The following is a 14,405-nucleotide window of genomic DNA, read 5'->3' as shown; positions in this document are numbered from 1 at the left end:
ACAGAGAAACATTTTCCTATGGTTTCCAAAAATCTGAAGATGCTCTTGATTGCACTATCAAGAACCTTTACTTGAAATTTACATATAGAACTCAGGGAATACATATAATTTTCAGTTTGAGCTAAGAGAGTCACCTGAAGGGAGGCTATAAAGATGAAAGGTAAATCAAAGATTTTTACAACCAATTTTACATTCTCCAAATTTTCCTCAGTCAGCGATTTCTCTTATTTGTTCAAATACAATAAAAATCTTCTGCAAGTATATTTTTATAAATAAAAGTAATAATAGTTTATATATGCTAAGGAGAGTAAAGTCATTTTTTCTTTCAAACTTTAATCTTTACAGATATGACCATTTGGCTGCCTTTGGAGGCAGAGCAACAGGAAAAATCATAAACCCAGAAGGACAGATGCCTGTGAAGGAGGCAGACAACATAGACCCAGGGCTAGTCAATGTCAGTAGGCTGCCTACAGGGATTTCAAGGCCAATCTTCCAGGCGAGTCCCATATATGAGAACAATAAGCATCCATTCCTCTTCTCAAGCTTCTCAGTTCCAAGGATTTCAACAGCTTAACAAAATCACAGGAAACCATTCATCTACAGACATAAAAACTTTTAAGTTTCAGTTATCTAATATGAGTAATGATAGCCAACAAGAGAAAATTGGGAATCCCCAACCGAAAATGTCAAACTCCCACCCACATTTCTACTGCCTACAATCAATTCAAGACAAAAATGACAGTGAGTAGAGCTGGCAGATCTGTTCAGATGACTCCAGAGAAAATGACAGAAGCAGAAGAGAAATCCTGCAATGCATGGAAGAATATTAGAAAATCTTATGCACAGAAAAAAAAAAAGCCAGCACAAAAAGTGCCTCATTTTGTTCCTGATCAAGCACCTGAGGGGAAAAGAACAAGCTCCCTCAACCCTGCACATGCTATCAATGGTGTCCATGTGACATCATTTAGGGATTGGGTGATTCATCTACTGGCACTGAAAGACTACAAGAAATCAGAAGTTCTCTTTCAATTGCAAAAGGACAGTATTAAAATAAATGCCACCAATTTTCTTGGAAAAATTCTTCTGCAGGTGGCTAATTTGAATGCCACTACTTTGTCTTATACTTTAAAAGATAGTATCTTCAAAGAGGTCTAGAGAGTTGGCCTGGTTATAATAAGGAAGACAAACAGTCACTGGATTTGGTACTTTCCAGGAAATGGCATCCATTTCACAATGCTACCAAGGCCACCCATCCATTGCAAAGAAGCATCTGTAGTTTCTAAAACGTGAGGATGATACGTCATCCTCAAAGAATCATTTTCTCCATTTATCTGCTATTGACACTTTAATTAAAAATAAAGGAGGACTCTGTTCCTCTAAATCTGCTGTGCTGTTAGCATCAAATAGCCATGTAAACAGTGAGAAGTCAGTGAATCTGCAGTGCTCTACAGCTACTACCAAATATATCCCTTTGCCACTGCCTACCTCTCACCTGACAATTTCAAATTCACCATAGATCATGAAATCCAATCGTTATGTTCACAGTGCTCCAGAAAGATCTGAGAGTAAACACCCATGTGACAGCATCCACCATGATGGTAGCACGGTTGAAAAGGAGATGAATAAATGCAAGTCTTCAGAAACCTCATCCTGTACTTCTGCTCAAAAAAAGCATTCAAAGCCAATAGAAATGATGCAGCATGTCATGCCTGAGAAGTTCAAATGTGCATTTGCAAAGCAAAAACAACCATCCCAAATTACATTACCAGCACCAAGGAGAAACCAAAGATTGATTTTTAACAAACAAGATGAAACTATGAAGTCAAATTCCAACAAAAATTAAAAAGACTTTTGTTGATTCTGGAAGGTTCGGTACTACATCTGGAACTTCAGATTATTTGTCTAATTATACCGTTATAGTTTTCTCTGACCAACATCAGTGTTATGAGAAGGAATTCCAGGCAGATTATAGTGAATATCAGGCCATGTATGACAAGATACAGATTTTATGTACACTAACCATTGACCTAGATTCAGAAAGTAAGGGATTTTCCCCAGGATCAAAAGAATACCAAGATATTACTAAAATAATCTCAGTAGAATATCAGAAAATGTGACAGCTTAATCCTAAATTTTGTAAAGAAAAAAATAGATGTGTGTTTCTCTACAACAAGCTGGTTCACATTAAAAAAATAATAAATGATTTTGACCAGCAAGGAATAAATCCAACTCAGTAATGGAGGGTTTAGACAAGAATAAGTCTTGTTTACTGAAATTCCCTATAACTTGCTCCAAGATTCTAAAGGAATAGCACTTGCCATCTTTAAAAATACTTGTAACACTATTTAATTTGTCTTTATACTCCTTTTGTGCTTTCTTACAATTTTGAAGTTGCATCATATGGTTCTTTAACCACCAATATTTTTGTGTCCACTACATATCCCATAATATTGTAAACCCATGTCTATGAAATAAAATTGTACACATGAAAATAAAATGAGTAAGTTAAAATAATTTTGGATAAGCAGACTTGTTTGAACATTATTAATTCAAGTTCAAATAGAGGTTTAGAAATTATTCACAGTACTTCTTTATATTCTGTGAGAACATGAATTACATAGTTAAACACCTAAAATTTTTGAACTATGGAGGCTCTCTTAGTGTTACAATTGCCAAGGGGAAATGGTATGGTAAGCAATACTTGAGAGAGGAAAGAGTTTATTTGACTTACACTTCCATGAAACTGTATTACTGTCTTTAAAAAACTTATTTTAGAGGTATATCTTCTAACACTGAATCTTAAGATCCTTTTATAGGATGAGCACTATCAATAGAGATTTATTGGAAGAAAATAAGCCAAAGTAAACATGATTGCACTTTTATATCTAAAATAAAATAAACATTTAGAATTGTATATTTAGTGAACATATTCTCTAACATATAAATTAATAGCATATTTTTATTATTGTTCTTTCTATAGACATGGTTTGTTTGTCTATTTGCTTCGTTTTAGTCTCTCACAGAATACATCCAGATTGTAGCCTATTCTCCTTCCACTCCTCTCAATTCCCCCATCTCTACCCACTCAAACTCCTTCCCTCTCCTCTAAATCTACTGCTTATTGGTTTCCCTTCAGAAAAGAGCAGTTCAACCAGGGATATCAACTGAACTCAGCATAACAAGATGCAATAATACTAAGCACAAATCCTAATATCAAAACTGGGCAATGTAACCAGGTAGGACAAAAAGGATTCCAAGAGCAGGTAAAGGAGATATCTCTGTGTAGCCCTGACTTTGCTGGAACTCCTAGAACATGAATTTTGAAGACTTATACCTTTTGTTTAGTTTTTTTTAGGATCAGTATAAAACAACACCAACAATTTCTTAATTTGTGACTAATTAAATCCTTCTCCCCCTTTTAAAAGTAAAACATAATTTTCAGTCATTGAGTGAAACTATCAGAATATTATCATGCTAGGCTCATTAAAAGTAAGGATATATTCAGACTAAATATTTGTTTATTGGCAATTGTATTTATATCCCATAAGAAGTGACCTTAAAATTATCTATATACTTAACAAAATATCTGTGCTGTTTTTGAAAGGGCAAGGTAGTTTATTTTGCTTGACAAGCCATATACTTTGCTTGACAAGCCATATACTTTGACCTTATTTTTCAAAGATGAGATTTTAAGCCAATGTCATTCAATCTTTATATATATATAAACTATATATATATATATATATAGTTTAAGAAGCTTTACCCAAGAGTTCAACTTCTGAAGTCTATATACATCTCATAGTTCATTATTTAACCTATCTGAGGATTTCTTCAACGACAAAGAATTTATCTGAAAGTAGAGTGCATATCCCTTTACTGGATTTTAGCAGCTGTATGTAGTGAGTGAGATCCTCTTCAGAAGGAGAGGTGGGAGTGTCACTACTTAACAATACAAAAAGTGAGATGAAATATAAAGACTATATAGCTATTAAATCCATGAAAATATGGGTATAGCCTAAATTCTCAGTACATGGAGGCAAAAGACCTTTCCTACATAAAGGTTTCAATTACAAGTTGCAAGGAAAAATGTCCCAAAATGTTTTATGTGCCTGTCAATGGTTTGGGTGCTTAAAAGAACTGATCATAGTTACTGATTTAAAGGCCTTTCCATAGGTTAAAGAAGTAATGAATTGCACTGCTGTAATAAAAAGTGCATTGTGGATTACCAGGGAAGCAGAAAAGTTAGGGAACAATATTTGTAAAAATTGGCTTCCCCCAATGGAGGAGCTAGAGAAAGTACCCAAGGAGCTAGGGGTCTGCAACCCTATAGGTGGAACAACATTATGAACTAACCAGTACCCCAGAGCTCTTGACTCTAGCTGCATATGTATCAAAAGATGGCCTAGTCGGCCATCACTGGAAAGAGAGGCCCATTGGACTTGCAAACTTTATATGCCCCAGTACAGGGGAAGACCAGGGCCAAAAAGTGGGAGTAGGTGGGTAGGGGAGTCGGTGGGGGGAGTGTATTGGGGACTCTTTGGATAGCATTGAAAATGTAAATGAGGAAAATACCTAATAAAAAATGGTTTCCACAGTTTGTTCCTAGTACTAAGATAAATTATTTATCCTGATTTTTAAATTATCCACCATATTCACAGGAGCTGTCTATATAGAACAGTCTTCTGGCCATAAACTTTGAGAGGAAGGGGAGAAAGTCATGGTGGATATTTTCTGCAGTCACTGCTAATGTATTCACTTGGACCAGAGGAAGGCTTTACCATTCCACTGAGTCTCATCATTCCTATGGCACTGAATCATTTCAGTCCTTGACATCTTTTTGCCCATGTCAAAAACAATTCAATCAGGACTTCATTTTGTACAAAATTTAAGTTAGGTACACAGTGATATTATTGCTATCCATTCTACTCTAGTATGCAGTACAAAATACTGAAACTTCTTGTTCTTGTCTAAATTTGTGCTCATTGATCAACTTTTTCTCATCATTATTTTTCTCAGCCTTCCCCTAGCACCTAGTAGCTAGTACTCTACTATCAACTTCTATGAAATCAGTGGTTTTAGATTCACATAAAATGGCTGGAAACAATTTGAATATTCTCAGTACAAGTAAGTACTGCATATGTTGAGGTGATAGATGCTCTATTAAACCTGAGTTTATCTTTAATAAACAAATTAAAACAATATTTTACATGATAAAATATATTGTTCTTATTTTCCAGTAAAAAATGGTAAAGTCATTAGAAAACACTAAATCAAAGAAGGAATACTACTGATAGAGATTTCAAATGATCCTGGAATAAACAAAGAAATAACTGATCCAGCACTGTGACAAGAAACTAGATATTGTACTAAAAAGTGGACTGATTCCTGACTCTGCTACCTTCAGTGAAAATTGAGACATTTTACTTGATATATGTAAGATTATTCTTCCTGTGTATATTTTTACAATAATAATAATAATAATAATAATAATAATAATAATAATAATAATGTATAGTAACATTTAATATTTGATACAAGGATAGTATGCAGTGCAAGAGAGATGATTTTGTTACTACCTCTTTCACAGTTAGATTTATGGCAACAAAGATGGGTAAATATAGATTGCATATCAGCAGCCAGTGGAACTGGCTCCAAAATTTTCCTTAAAACAAAAATATTTACTATAGTGTGGCATTCATACTGAGTGGAATTAGAAAAAACATCCTAGAAAAAAATCAAATACATTGATATATTGAGTGTTATGATGTCTCTGAAGTCAATCTAATTTTGTGAAAGGAAGTTTCCTTAGAGTTACACAGAGAAAAGCCTGAAAACAAGTCTTATTTTAATTTATGATAAATGGATACACAAAGCATAAAAGCCAAGCACTTTCTTACACTGTCACATCTCTTTGGTGCATTGTGTCTTCTGATTAGTGAACCAATGATTGCTTTCCTTTGCTGAATTTTCTCGTGTGTCATTTGATAAGGGCATGTTGACCTGACAATGTAGTGGTGGATTTATTATACAGAAAAGATAGATGGCATATTTTCTACTAATCATGATGGACTTCTTAAGTATCAAATAAAAAAATGTAACTGCTGAGAAAGAGAGAAATAAGCAAATAACTTGTGCTGTCTTGGAAAAGTACTAAAATTTTAGGAATGAAAAAGAATCCCAATAACCAATCTAAAATGTATTTGCTATTCATTTTTAAATTTAATTTTACAATACTTTTATTTTGACAATTATATACATATATAGACTGTATTGAAATCATATTAATCTCTCTATTGCCCAAAATTTACCGTTTCTGCTCTTACTGACTCATTTCTTCCCAAATATTCCTATTCCATGTCCTTATTTTTGTGCAGGTATTATATAAGTAACTACATCTACTGTGTTCTGGTGAATGTGATGACTATGCAACATCCAGAACGTAGTGTTTTATAAAGCCCATCTTTTTCCTATGACCCTTAATCTTTTTGGCCTCTCTCCTATGATGCCTCCTGAGTCTTAGATGGAATTTTATCGATGTCGATTTGAAGACTAAATGTTCAACAATCATTTATTCTTAGCATTTTCAACAGTTACAACTATGCATTAAATATGACATTGAAACAAAAGAAAATTTTCTAGATTCTAGTTCACAGTAGCACTAGACTATAAGTATAAACATAAATATTTAGGAGACAGTTTGGTTATATGTTCATTTAGTGAAACATTGGGAATATGTTTCCCCAGAAGACCTGTTACCTATATAGTCATATCATTTTTTATTACATTTAAAAATTATCTTAAGATTATAAACCAGGTTTAAAGAATGAAGTGTATTATATCTCAAATTCAATCATAAAATGATGACCATACCTCTGACAGTTGTACCACTATTTCAACATTGAGAACATTTCCTTCAAAATTTGCAGGATAAGACTGTTAATGATTTTTTCTATGTATTCCATCCTCTATCTGCAGACTTCTTAACACATTTTAACACTAAGATTGCTAGTTGGCAAGTCACACAGCTCAGTTTCATCTTGATTCTCAAGATGTCCTATACCTAGCAGATGTTGTGTCTTCAGTAATAAGGTTTTCCCATCTAATTCTGATATATAACAAAGACTAACAACAATAAACTTCATAGATTAGAATGCTTCTGGGACTCCTTTGTCAACAACTCATAGAGAAATATACTTAGCCGGGTGTGGTGGCGCACGCCTTTGATCCCAGCACTCGGGAGGCAGAGGCAGGCGGATTTCTGAGTTCGAGGCCAGCCTGGTCTACAAAGTGAGTTCCAGGACAGCCAGAGCTATACAGAGAAACCCTGTCTCGAAAAAAAAAAAAACCAAAAAAAAAAAAAAAAAAGAGAGAAATATACTATACCTAGAACTGGGGTGTTTAAGAATTAATAGCTTCTGAGATCGATATTACCAAATTACCAAAACATTTAATGTGTCAACAATATGAACTAACCAGTACCCCCCTGGAGCTCATGTCTCTAGCTGCATATGTAGCAGAAGATGGCCTAGTTGGCCATCACTGGGAAGAGAGGCCCCTTGATCTTGCAAACTTTATATGCCCCAGTACAGGGGAAACACTAGGGCCAAGAAGTGGGAGTGGATGGGTAGGGGAGCAGCGAGGAAGGTATAGGGGACTTTCCGGATAGCATTTGAAATGTAAATGAAGTAAATACCCAAAAAATTGGAGGACAAAAATTTAAGTCATATTTTTACTTTTTGTAGTAATGAGCTTCCATCCTTTTCCATGCATCATTAGGTGTGTTTAACTCCCTTTTCAACTTCCACTTTGCCCCTTTACCCCCATTCCCATCACCATTTATAACTGGTCTATCTTTAGTGTATCCCCCCATTCTGCTATAGTTTGATATCATATGTGTTTCACTTCCTTCTTCCCAAAGACATTATCCCATACAAGAATTTCTCCTGAATCATTTCTCATTCCCTGGCAGCTTTATCCATTTAGTCCAACTTAAGCATATAAATGTAAAAATATTGAATTTAGAAACCACACATGAGGAAGAACATATCATATTTATCTTTCTGGACCTAAGTTATCTCATTCAGAATAATTTTTCCACCTTCATCACTTTTCCTAAAATTTTCATTTTTACTTAGTACTTAACAGAATTCCATTTTACATGTATATTTACAAGCTAGTGAGTCTGTTTAGTCTTGTGTCTAAGTGTATATGTTGTTTGCCCATAACTCTTCCAAAAAGGATGGTGCCTCACAAAATTTCTCCTGACCATGAAGGCAAGTCAACTGATATTGTTATGCAGGTTTCTATTTAGGCAATCCCATTATTAAATTGCATGGGTGAAGTTTCTCTGACATGTCTGGAAGACAGAATCTCACAGCAGATATCCTAATTCTCTGGCTCTTGCAATTTTTCTGCTTTCTTTTCCAATATGGTCTCTATCTTAAGTGTAAGATTTGTGTTGTAGATGTGTCAGTTGGGGATAGGCAACTCACTATTGTTATTCTCTGAAGTTGGACCAATTGTGAATCTTTGTAATAGTATTTATCTGTTACAAAAAAAAAAAAAGCTTCTTCGATGACGAGTTAAAACTATACTTAACTATAGGTATAGGGATAACTATTTAGGAAACAAAGTATTCTGGTTTAGGAAAGTGACAGAAGTAGACTCTCTTCTAGGGTCAATGACCCTCTCTAGCCATAGGTACTTTGCTAGATTTACAGTGCCAGGTATGGATTCCTTCCTCTTGAGCAGATTTTAAATCTGATTTTACAGCTGCTGGTTATGCCCAAGATAAAAGTGCCACTATTGAACCATAGGAGATATATTGCTGGTCATTGCTGAGATTCTAAGATTAGCTGCTATGTAGGACTATCAGTTACTTTTCTCCACTGATATCTTTCAAAGGTCCTTCCTGAAGTACTAGAGAGAGTACCTGTAGAGGAATTTTAATCCAGAGACATAGCTACTCTGGCAAGGGCTTACATACAAAGACCAAGGTCTGTGTGATCTTGCTAAAATATAGACATGCCCTTAGTATACATCTTTAAGCACTCTGACTATAATATGAATATGCCCTTGGTACACACCTTTAAACCCTCTGGTTGTCATACAGACACACCTTTAGTACATACCTTTAATCCCAAATGATGGTTTCTAAGGGGCAAAGTGATGAATCAGAGAAAGATTTGACAGAATGAGTAAGAGATAAGATATACTCAACCCTCAGGAGAACAGACAGGGAAGAGAGGCCACTTAAAAGCAATGAAGAGTGAGTGAGTCAGGAGCAGAGGGCAGTTCAGTAAGTAAAATTCAGTTGAGTTCAGACAATCTTATGCAATTCAGTGGGTCAAGTCAGTTGGAATTCAGATGCAGTTATTCCATTCATTATGATTCAGTGAGAAGCTGAGAGAAGCTAATTTGTATCAGTCAGCTTGGAGAGGAGATTTGCACCAGAACAGGTGAGTTGAACCAGCTAGCCAGAATTCAGAAAGAATTAGAAAACATGAGCTTATTCAGCAATAAGCCTCTGAGAAGGCAATTATATCTGGTGGATAAAAAGTTACTTTTAAAGTACCCAGAGAAGGAGCTTCAAGGCTGATTATGACTTAATTTCTCCAAGTCCTATGTTTGAAGTGTGTGGTGTTCTTAGTGATAAAGTCTTGTCTTCAAGTTTGGAGAAGCAAGCAAGGGCAATGACGATAGTCTGTATTATTTTTGCAGAATCACTTAGACTCTTCTAACAACTCATAAGGAGCTTCCTTAGGCTTAGAACTACATGCCACCAACCCCAAAGATATAATTTGTTGAATATTCTCATTCAAACTATTACTTGTGTCCTATGTTTGTTTGTTTTTTTCTTTTCAGTTTTTAATACCATTTCTTATGCCATGGAATTTCTTTTCTTATCTTGTCTAGTTAGTGTTCTGTGTGCTTCTTATACCTTTATCAGTATCACTTTTCTGAATTGAGTTAAGTATTTTTAGACGATTATATCGGAGACATAGTCTATGCAATTGAATTGAAATTATTTTTCTATGTCTACAATTCATAGCTTTGGTACCTTTATGGTGCTCCCAAATTCCTACATATTGCCTTTGTGTATTTTAACTCTCTGCTTGAGTAGTTCAGTTCCTCTGCTTTATCTTCAAGTCCTGCTAGTCTATGTTTTACTCACTCTATGTTTCTGTTAAGGCTTTACTTGAGATTTCAAACTAAGTTATTAAACATTTCAGCTCCACCTTCATTTTAGCTTGAATTTTCTTCTGTATTTGTCTTTGGTAAATTATGATTTCAAAACCAGAATTGTTATTATCATGTCATTCATCTATATATTTGTGTTTTCTTGGACTTACCCAAGAGTTTGTCCCTACAATTTTTATATTCATGCCTTCTTTAAACTCTTGAAATTTTTGATCATATTCATTTTCTTTTGTTTAAGTTTAAACAGTTTAAATTATCTATATGTCCTGGGTTCCTATAGATAATTCTCACTAGGAAGCATTTATATGACAAATGCACTTTTTGGGCATAGCAGATCATATTGTTTGTGGGTTTTTTTTTTTCAATGTGGCCAAGGCATGTGGACTTCTTTCATTGGTATGTGTCAGCTATAAGAGACTAACCTGACACCTTAAAGTGGAAGTTAGGTTCTCTTTTTGTTTTTGCTCAAGTTTATTTGATTTCTGATCATATATGAAGAGTTGTTAGGTCAATCCCTTATATAGACAGTACTGAGATTTTAATGGAATAAGATTGGGGTGATTTCAATTTTGTGGTAAACCAGAAAATGTCCAAGTGTTATTCCTGGCTATGTCTGCCTTGGCTTATATACAAGCTGTACTATCCATGTTAGGCCTAGAAGTTTAAGGATGGCATCCGGAGGCTGGGATCTTGATCATTCACTAGGCTGGGCTGGAGAACAAGGCTGTGTGTCTCAAGTTGGACCTCCTGGAAGTATAGGGATAATCCAGGCAGATGATGAGCTTGTGCATTCAGGTGGACTGGGTTGATAAAAAAAAAGTGTAAACCCAGCTGATCCTGGTAGTATGGGGGTGGTACAGGTAGAGGAATTTCTGTTAGAAGTCACCAGGATGGATTAGTTTATAGGGTGTGTGTCCTCTGCTAGACTTGGGAATACAGCCATTTGTAATTTCTATTTTGCAAACTGTGTTCAAATTTCTGGCCTGTTTTTAAATTTAATTCAGTTGTTTGTTTTTATATTGACTTTTAAGTTCTCTGTAATTTTTAGATTTTAATTCTGTTAGGTAGTTAGCAGAATTTCAGGTTTTCAGCTGAAGTCCTTGGCCAATTTGGAGAGGTTTTTTGGTTCTGGTTTTTTTTGTTTGTTTGTTTGTTTTTGTTTTATTTTGTGCTTACATATGGATTTCAGGAATAGATTTTCTCTTTCTGTGAGTAATGGTACTGGGATTTGTATTTGATTGCATTGATTCTATAAATTATTTTGGAAATGGTGGACATTTTTATGTTGTTAATTTTGCTAATGCAAGAACATTGCAGATCTTTTCATCTTCTAGTGTTTTCATCTATTTCATTCTACAGTGTTTCAACATTTTCATTTTATAAATCTGTTATGTATTTTATTAGGTCTAGTCCAAAAATGGGGTTGTTTCTTTGATTTTTTTCAGTCTTTATATTTATGAATGTCCACTGACTTTTGTATGTAAATTTTGTTTTCTTATATTTTCATGAAAGTTTTCTGGTGGAGTCTTTAGGGTCTGAGGGCTTTCTGGTGAAGCCTTTAGGGTTTCTTACTTGGAGCATCATATCATCTGCAAATAAGGCGACTTTGACTTTTTTCTTTCCTATTGTTATCCTTGTAACTTCTTCCTCTTGTCTTAATGGCTGTTCTATCTGTCTTCACAAACAGTACTGAAAAATGCAGTACTGAAAAATGGCATGGCCTGGTGGGTATAGAATGACACATTACCTACCCCAGGGACAGGGCCATCAGATGTGGGCCTCTGAGAGTTTCAATGACTGCCTTGGGGATAAGGCTTGTTTGCATAATAATGTATATTTTTAATTCTTCCTTTAAGGAATATCCTCCACATTAATATTAATAACTCTATGATAATCTGAAATAGGAATCCAGCAGGTAAAGTATGGCTAATTCCTTAGCAAAATGGTAAACATAGGGACCTTCAGGACAACCCTTAAGGCTGTGGAAAGACAGTTTGAAAACATATAATTTCTCAACTATGAATAAAATAAGGATGCAATATGAATTATGAGGGACTTCATGAATCTAAAGGAACAAAGACAGCTGCATTAATGAGTAAGCTTGTCAGAAAGATACAAAGGCAGGCAGATTCCTGAATTCAAGGTCAACCTTGGCTATAGCAAGGTTAAACACAGGTGTGCTAGATTATAATTTCAGGACAGGTTCCTACCCAGCTAGTTTAGCATCTGTGCTTAGCAGAGGCAGGCAGATTTCTGTATTCTTTTGCTATGTTAAAAGAAAATGTGTGCTTGCTGTCTCATAATAATTAAGGGTCTGGGGTCAACAGGATGCTAATTTATAGGATAATAAAAAGGAATCCTGAAGTAAATGAGTGGATTGATATGTAAAATAGAAGTCTCCTAGGCTTATGATCTGCCGGAGACAAGCTATCCAGAGAGGTTTTTTTTGTTTTTTTGTTTTTTTGTTTTTTTTTTTTTTTTTTTTTGAATAGCAAGAGAGAACTGCTTGGAGAACTGTCTCAAGCAGAGCACAGAGAGAGCGAGAGAGCTGTCTCTTGTGAGACTATGCCGGGGCCTAGCAAACACAGAAGTGGATGATCACAGTCAGCTATTGGATGGATCACACGGCCCCCAATGGAGGAGCTAGAGAAATTACCCAAGGAGCTAAAGGGAACTGCAACCCTATAGGTGGAACAACAATATGAACTAACCAGTACCCCGGAGCTCTTGTCTCTAGCTGCATATGTATCAAAAGATGGCCTAGTCGGCCATCACTGCAAAGAGAGGCCCATTGGACTTGCAAACTTTATATGCCCCAGTACAGGGGAACCCCAGGGACAAAAAGGGGGAGTGGGTGGGTAGGGGATTGGGGGGGTGGGTATGGGGGACTTTTGGGATAGCATTGAAAATGTAAACGAGGAAACTACCTAATAAAAAAATAAATTAAAAAAAAAAAGAAATCTCCAGAGAAAGCAGATGAGAGAGAGAGAGAGAGAGAGGGAGAGAGAGAGAGAAGCAGATCAGAGAAGAAAGAAAGCAGAAAAGAGAGAAAGAAGGCTGGAAAACTATCTCAGAAGAACATAGACCATCAACTTGGACTCACAATTAGACTTCCAGTAGTTTATTTTCACAGCTCTCAGACAATCCTCTCAGAATCCCTCTCCAAGCCAAGACTTGTCCTTGGCAGAATAAGAATCAAGAAAGTGGAGACGCCTATATTGTTCCTGATTTTAGTGGAAATGCATTGTGTTTTCTGTATTTAGCAAGATGTTTACTGTGAGTTTGTCATATAGCTTTTACCCACCTGCTTAATCTCTCTAGGAATTTTGGTCCTTTTGTTACTTTGGTAATGGTTAATCAATCTTGTTTATATTTTTAAAGACCCATGCGATATGATCTATTTTAGAATAAGCCCAGAAACTACTAAGAACAATGTTAATTTTGTCACATTTGGATAAAATATGCTGTAGATGTCTATTAAGACCATTTGATCTGTATCTTAGTTAATTTTCTATTGATGTGATTAAAATACCATGACCATAACAAATTATAAAAGAAAACATTTGGCCTGATACAATTTTCTAGATTTCTCTTTATTATTTTGGTAATGAATTGTTCATAAATTTAACCACTATACTTTGCATTTTAATAAATATTTGTAATTTTTGGTGCTACTGTACTCTTCAAACAGTGCTTGAAAATTTCTAAGCCTGAGTGTAAAAAAATAATTTTCTAATTAATAAAAACCTATGAGATACTAGCTGATTAAATATTTATTATATTCAGTGTTTGTCTTAGGGTTTCCATTGTTGTGAAAAGACACCATGACCAAGGCAATTCTTATAAAGGACAACATTTAGCTGGGGCTGGCTTACAGGTTCAGAGGTTCAGTCCACTATCATCAAGGTGGGAGCTCAGCAGCATTAAGGCAGGCATGGTACAGGAAGAGCTGAGAGTTCTACATCTCCATCCAAAGGCAGATAGAAGACTGACTTCCAGACAGCTAGGATAAGGGTCTTTAAGCACACATCCACATGGACACACCTGCTCCAACAAGGCTATACCTACTTCAACAGTGCCACACCATCTAATAGTGCCAATCCCTGGGTCAAGCATATCCAAACAACCAAAGTGGTGAACAACCAAAAACTGCTATATAATACCAGTCAAACATACTGCCTTTTCTCTATTTTACAAACTGTGAT

At 35.4% G+C, this 14,405-nt stretch overlaps 1 pseudogene; it reads left to right on the top strand.

Annotated features, from left to right (window-relative positions):
* Window positions 1-295: 295 nt before the first annotated feature.
* Window positions 296-2,237, top strand: LOC147004731 (RNA polymerase II elongation factor ELL2-like; annotated as a pseudogene).
* The last annotated feature ends 12,168 nt before the right edge of the window (window positions 2,238-14,405 follow it).

This window comes from Mus caroli, unplaced genomic scaffold (assembly GCF_978045245.1).
Source record: "Mus caroli unplaced genomic scaffold, Mus_caroli_1 scaffold_5, whole genome shotgun sequence".
In the NCBI taxonomy this organism is placed as follows: Eukaryota; Metazoa; Chordata; class Mammalia; order Rodentia; family Muridae; genus Mus; species Mus caroli.
The sequence above is the reverse complement of the archived record's forward strand: the minus strand, read 5'-3'. Positions and strand labels throughout refer to the sequence as shown.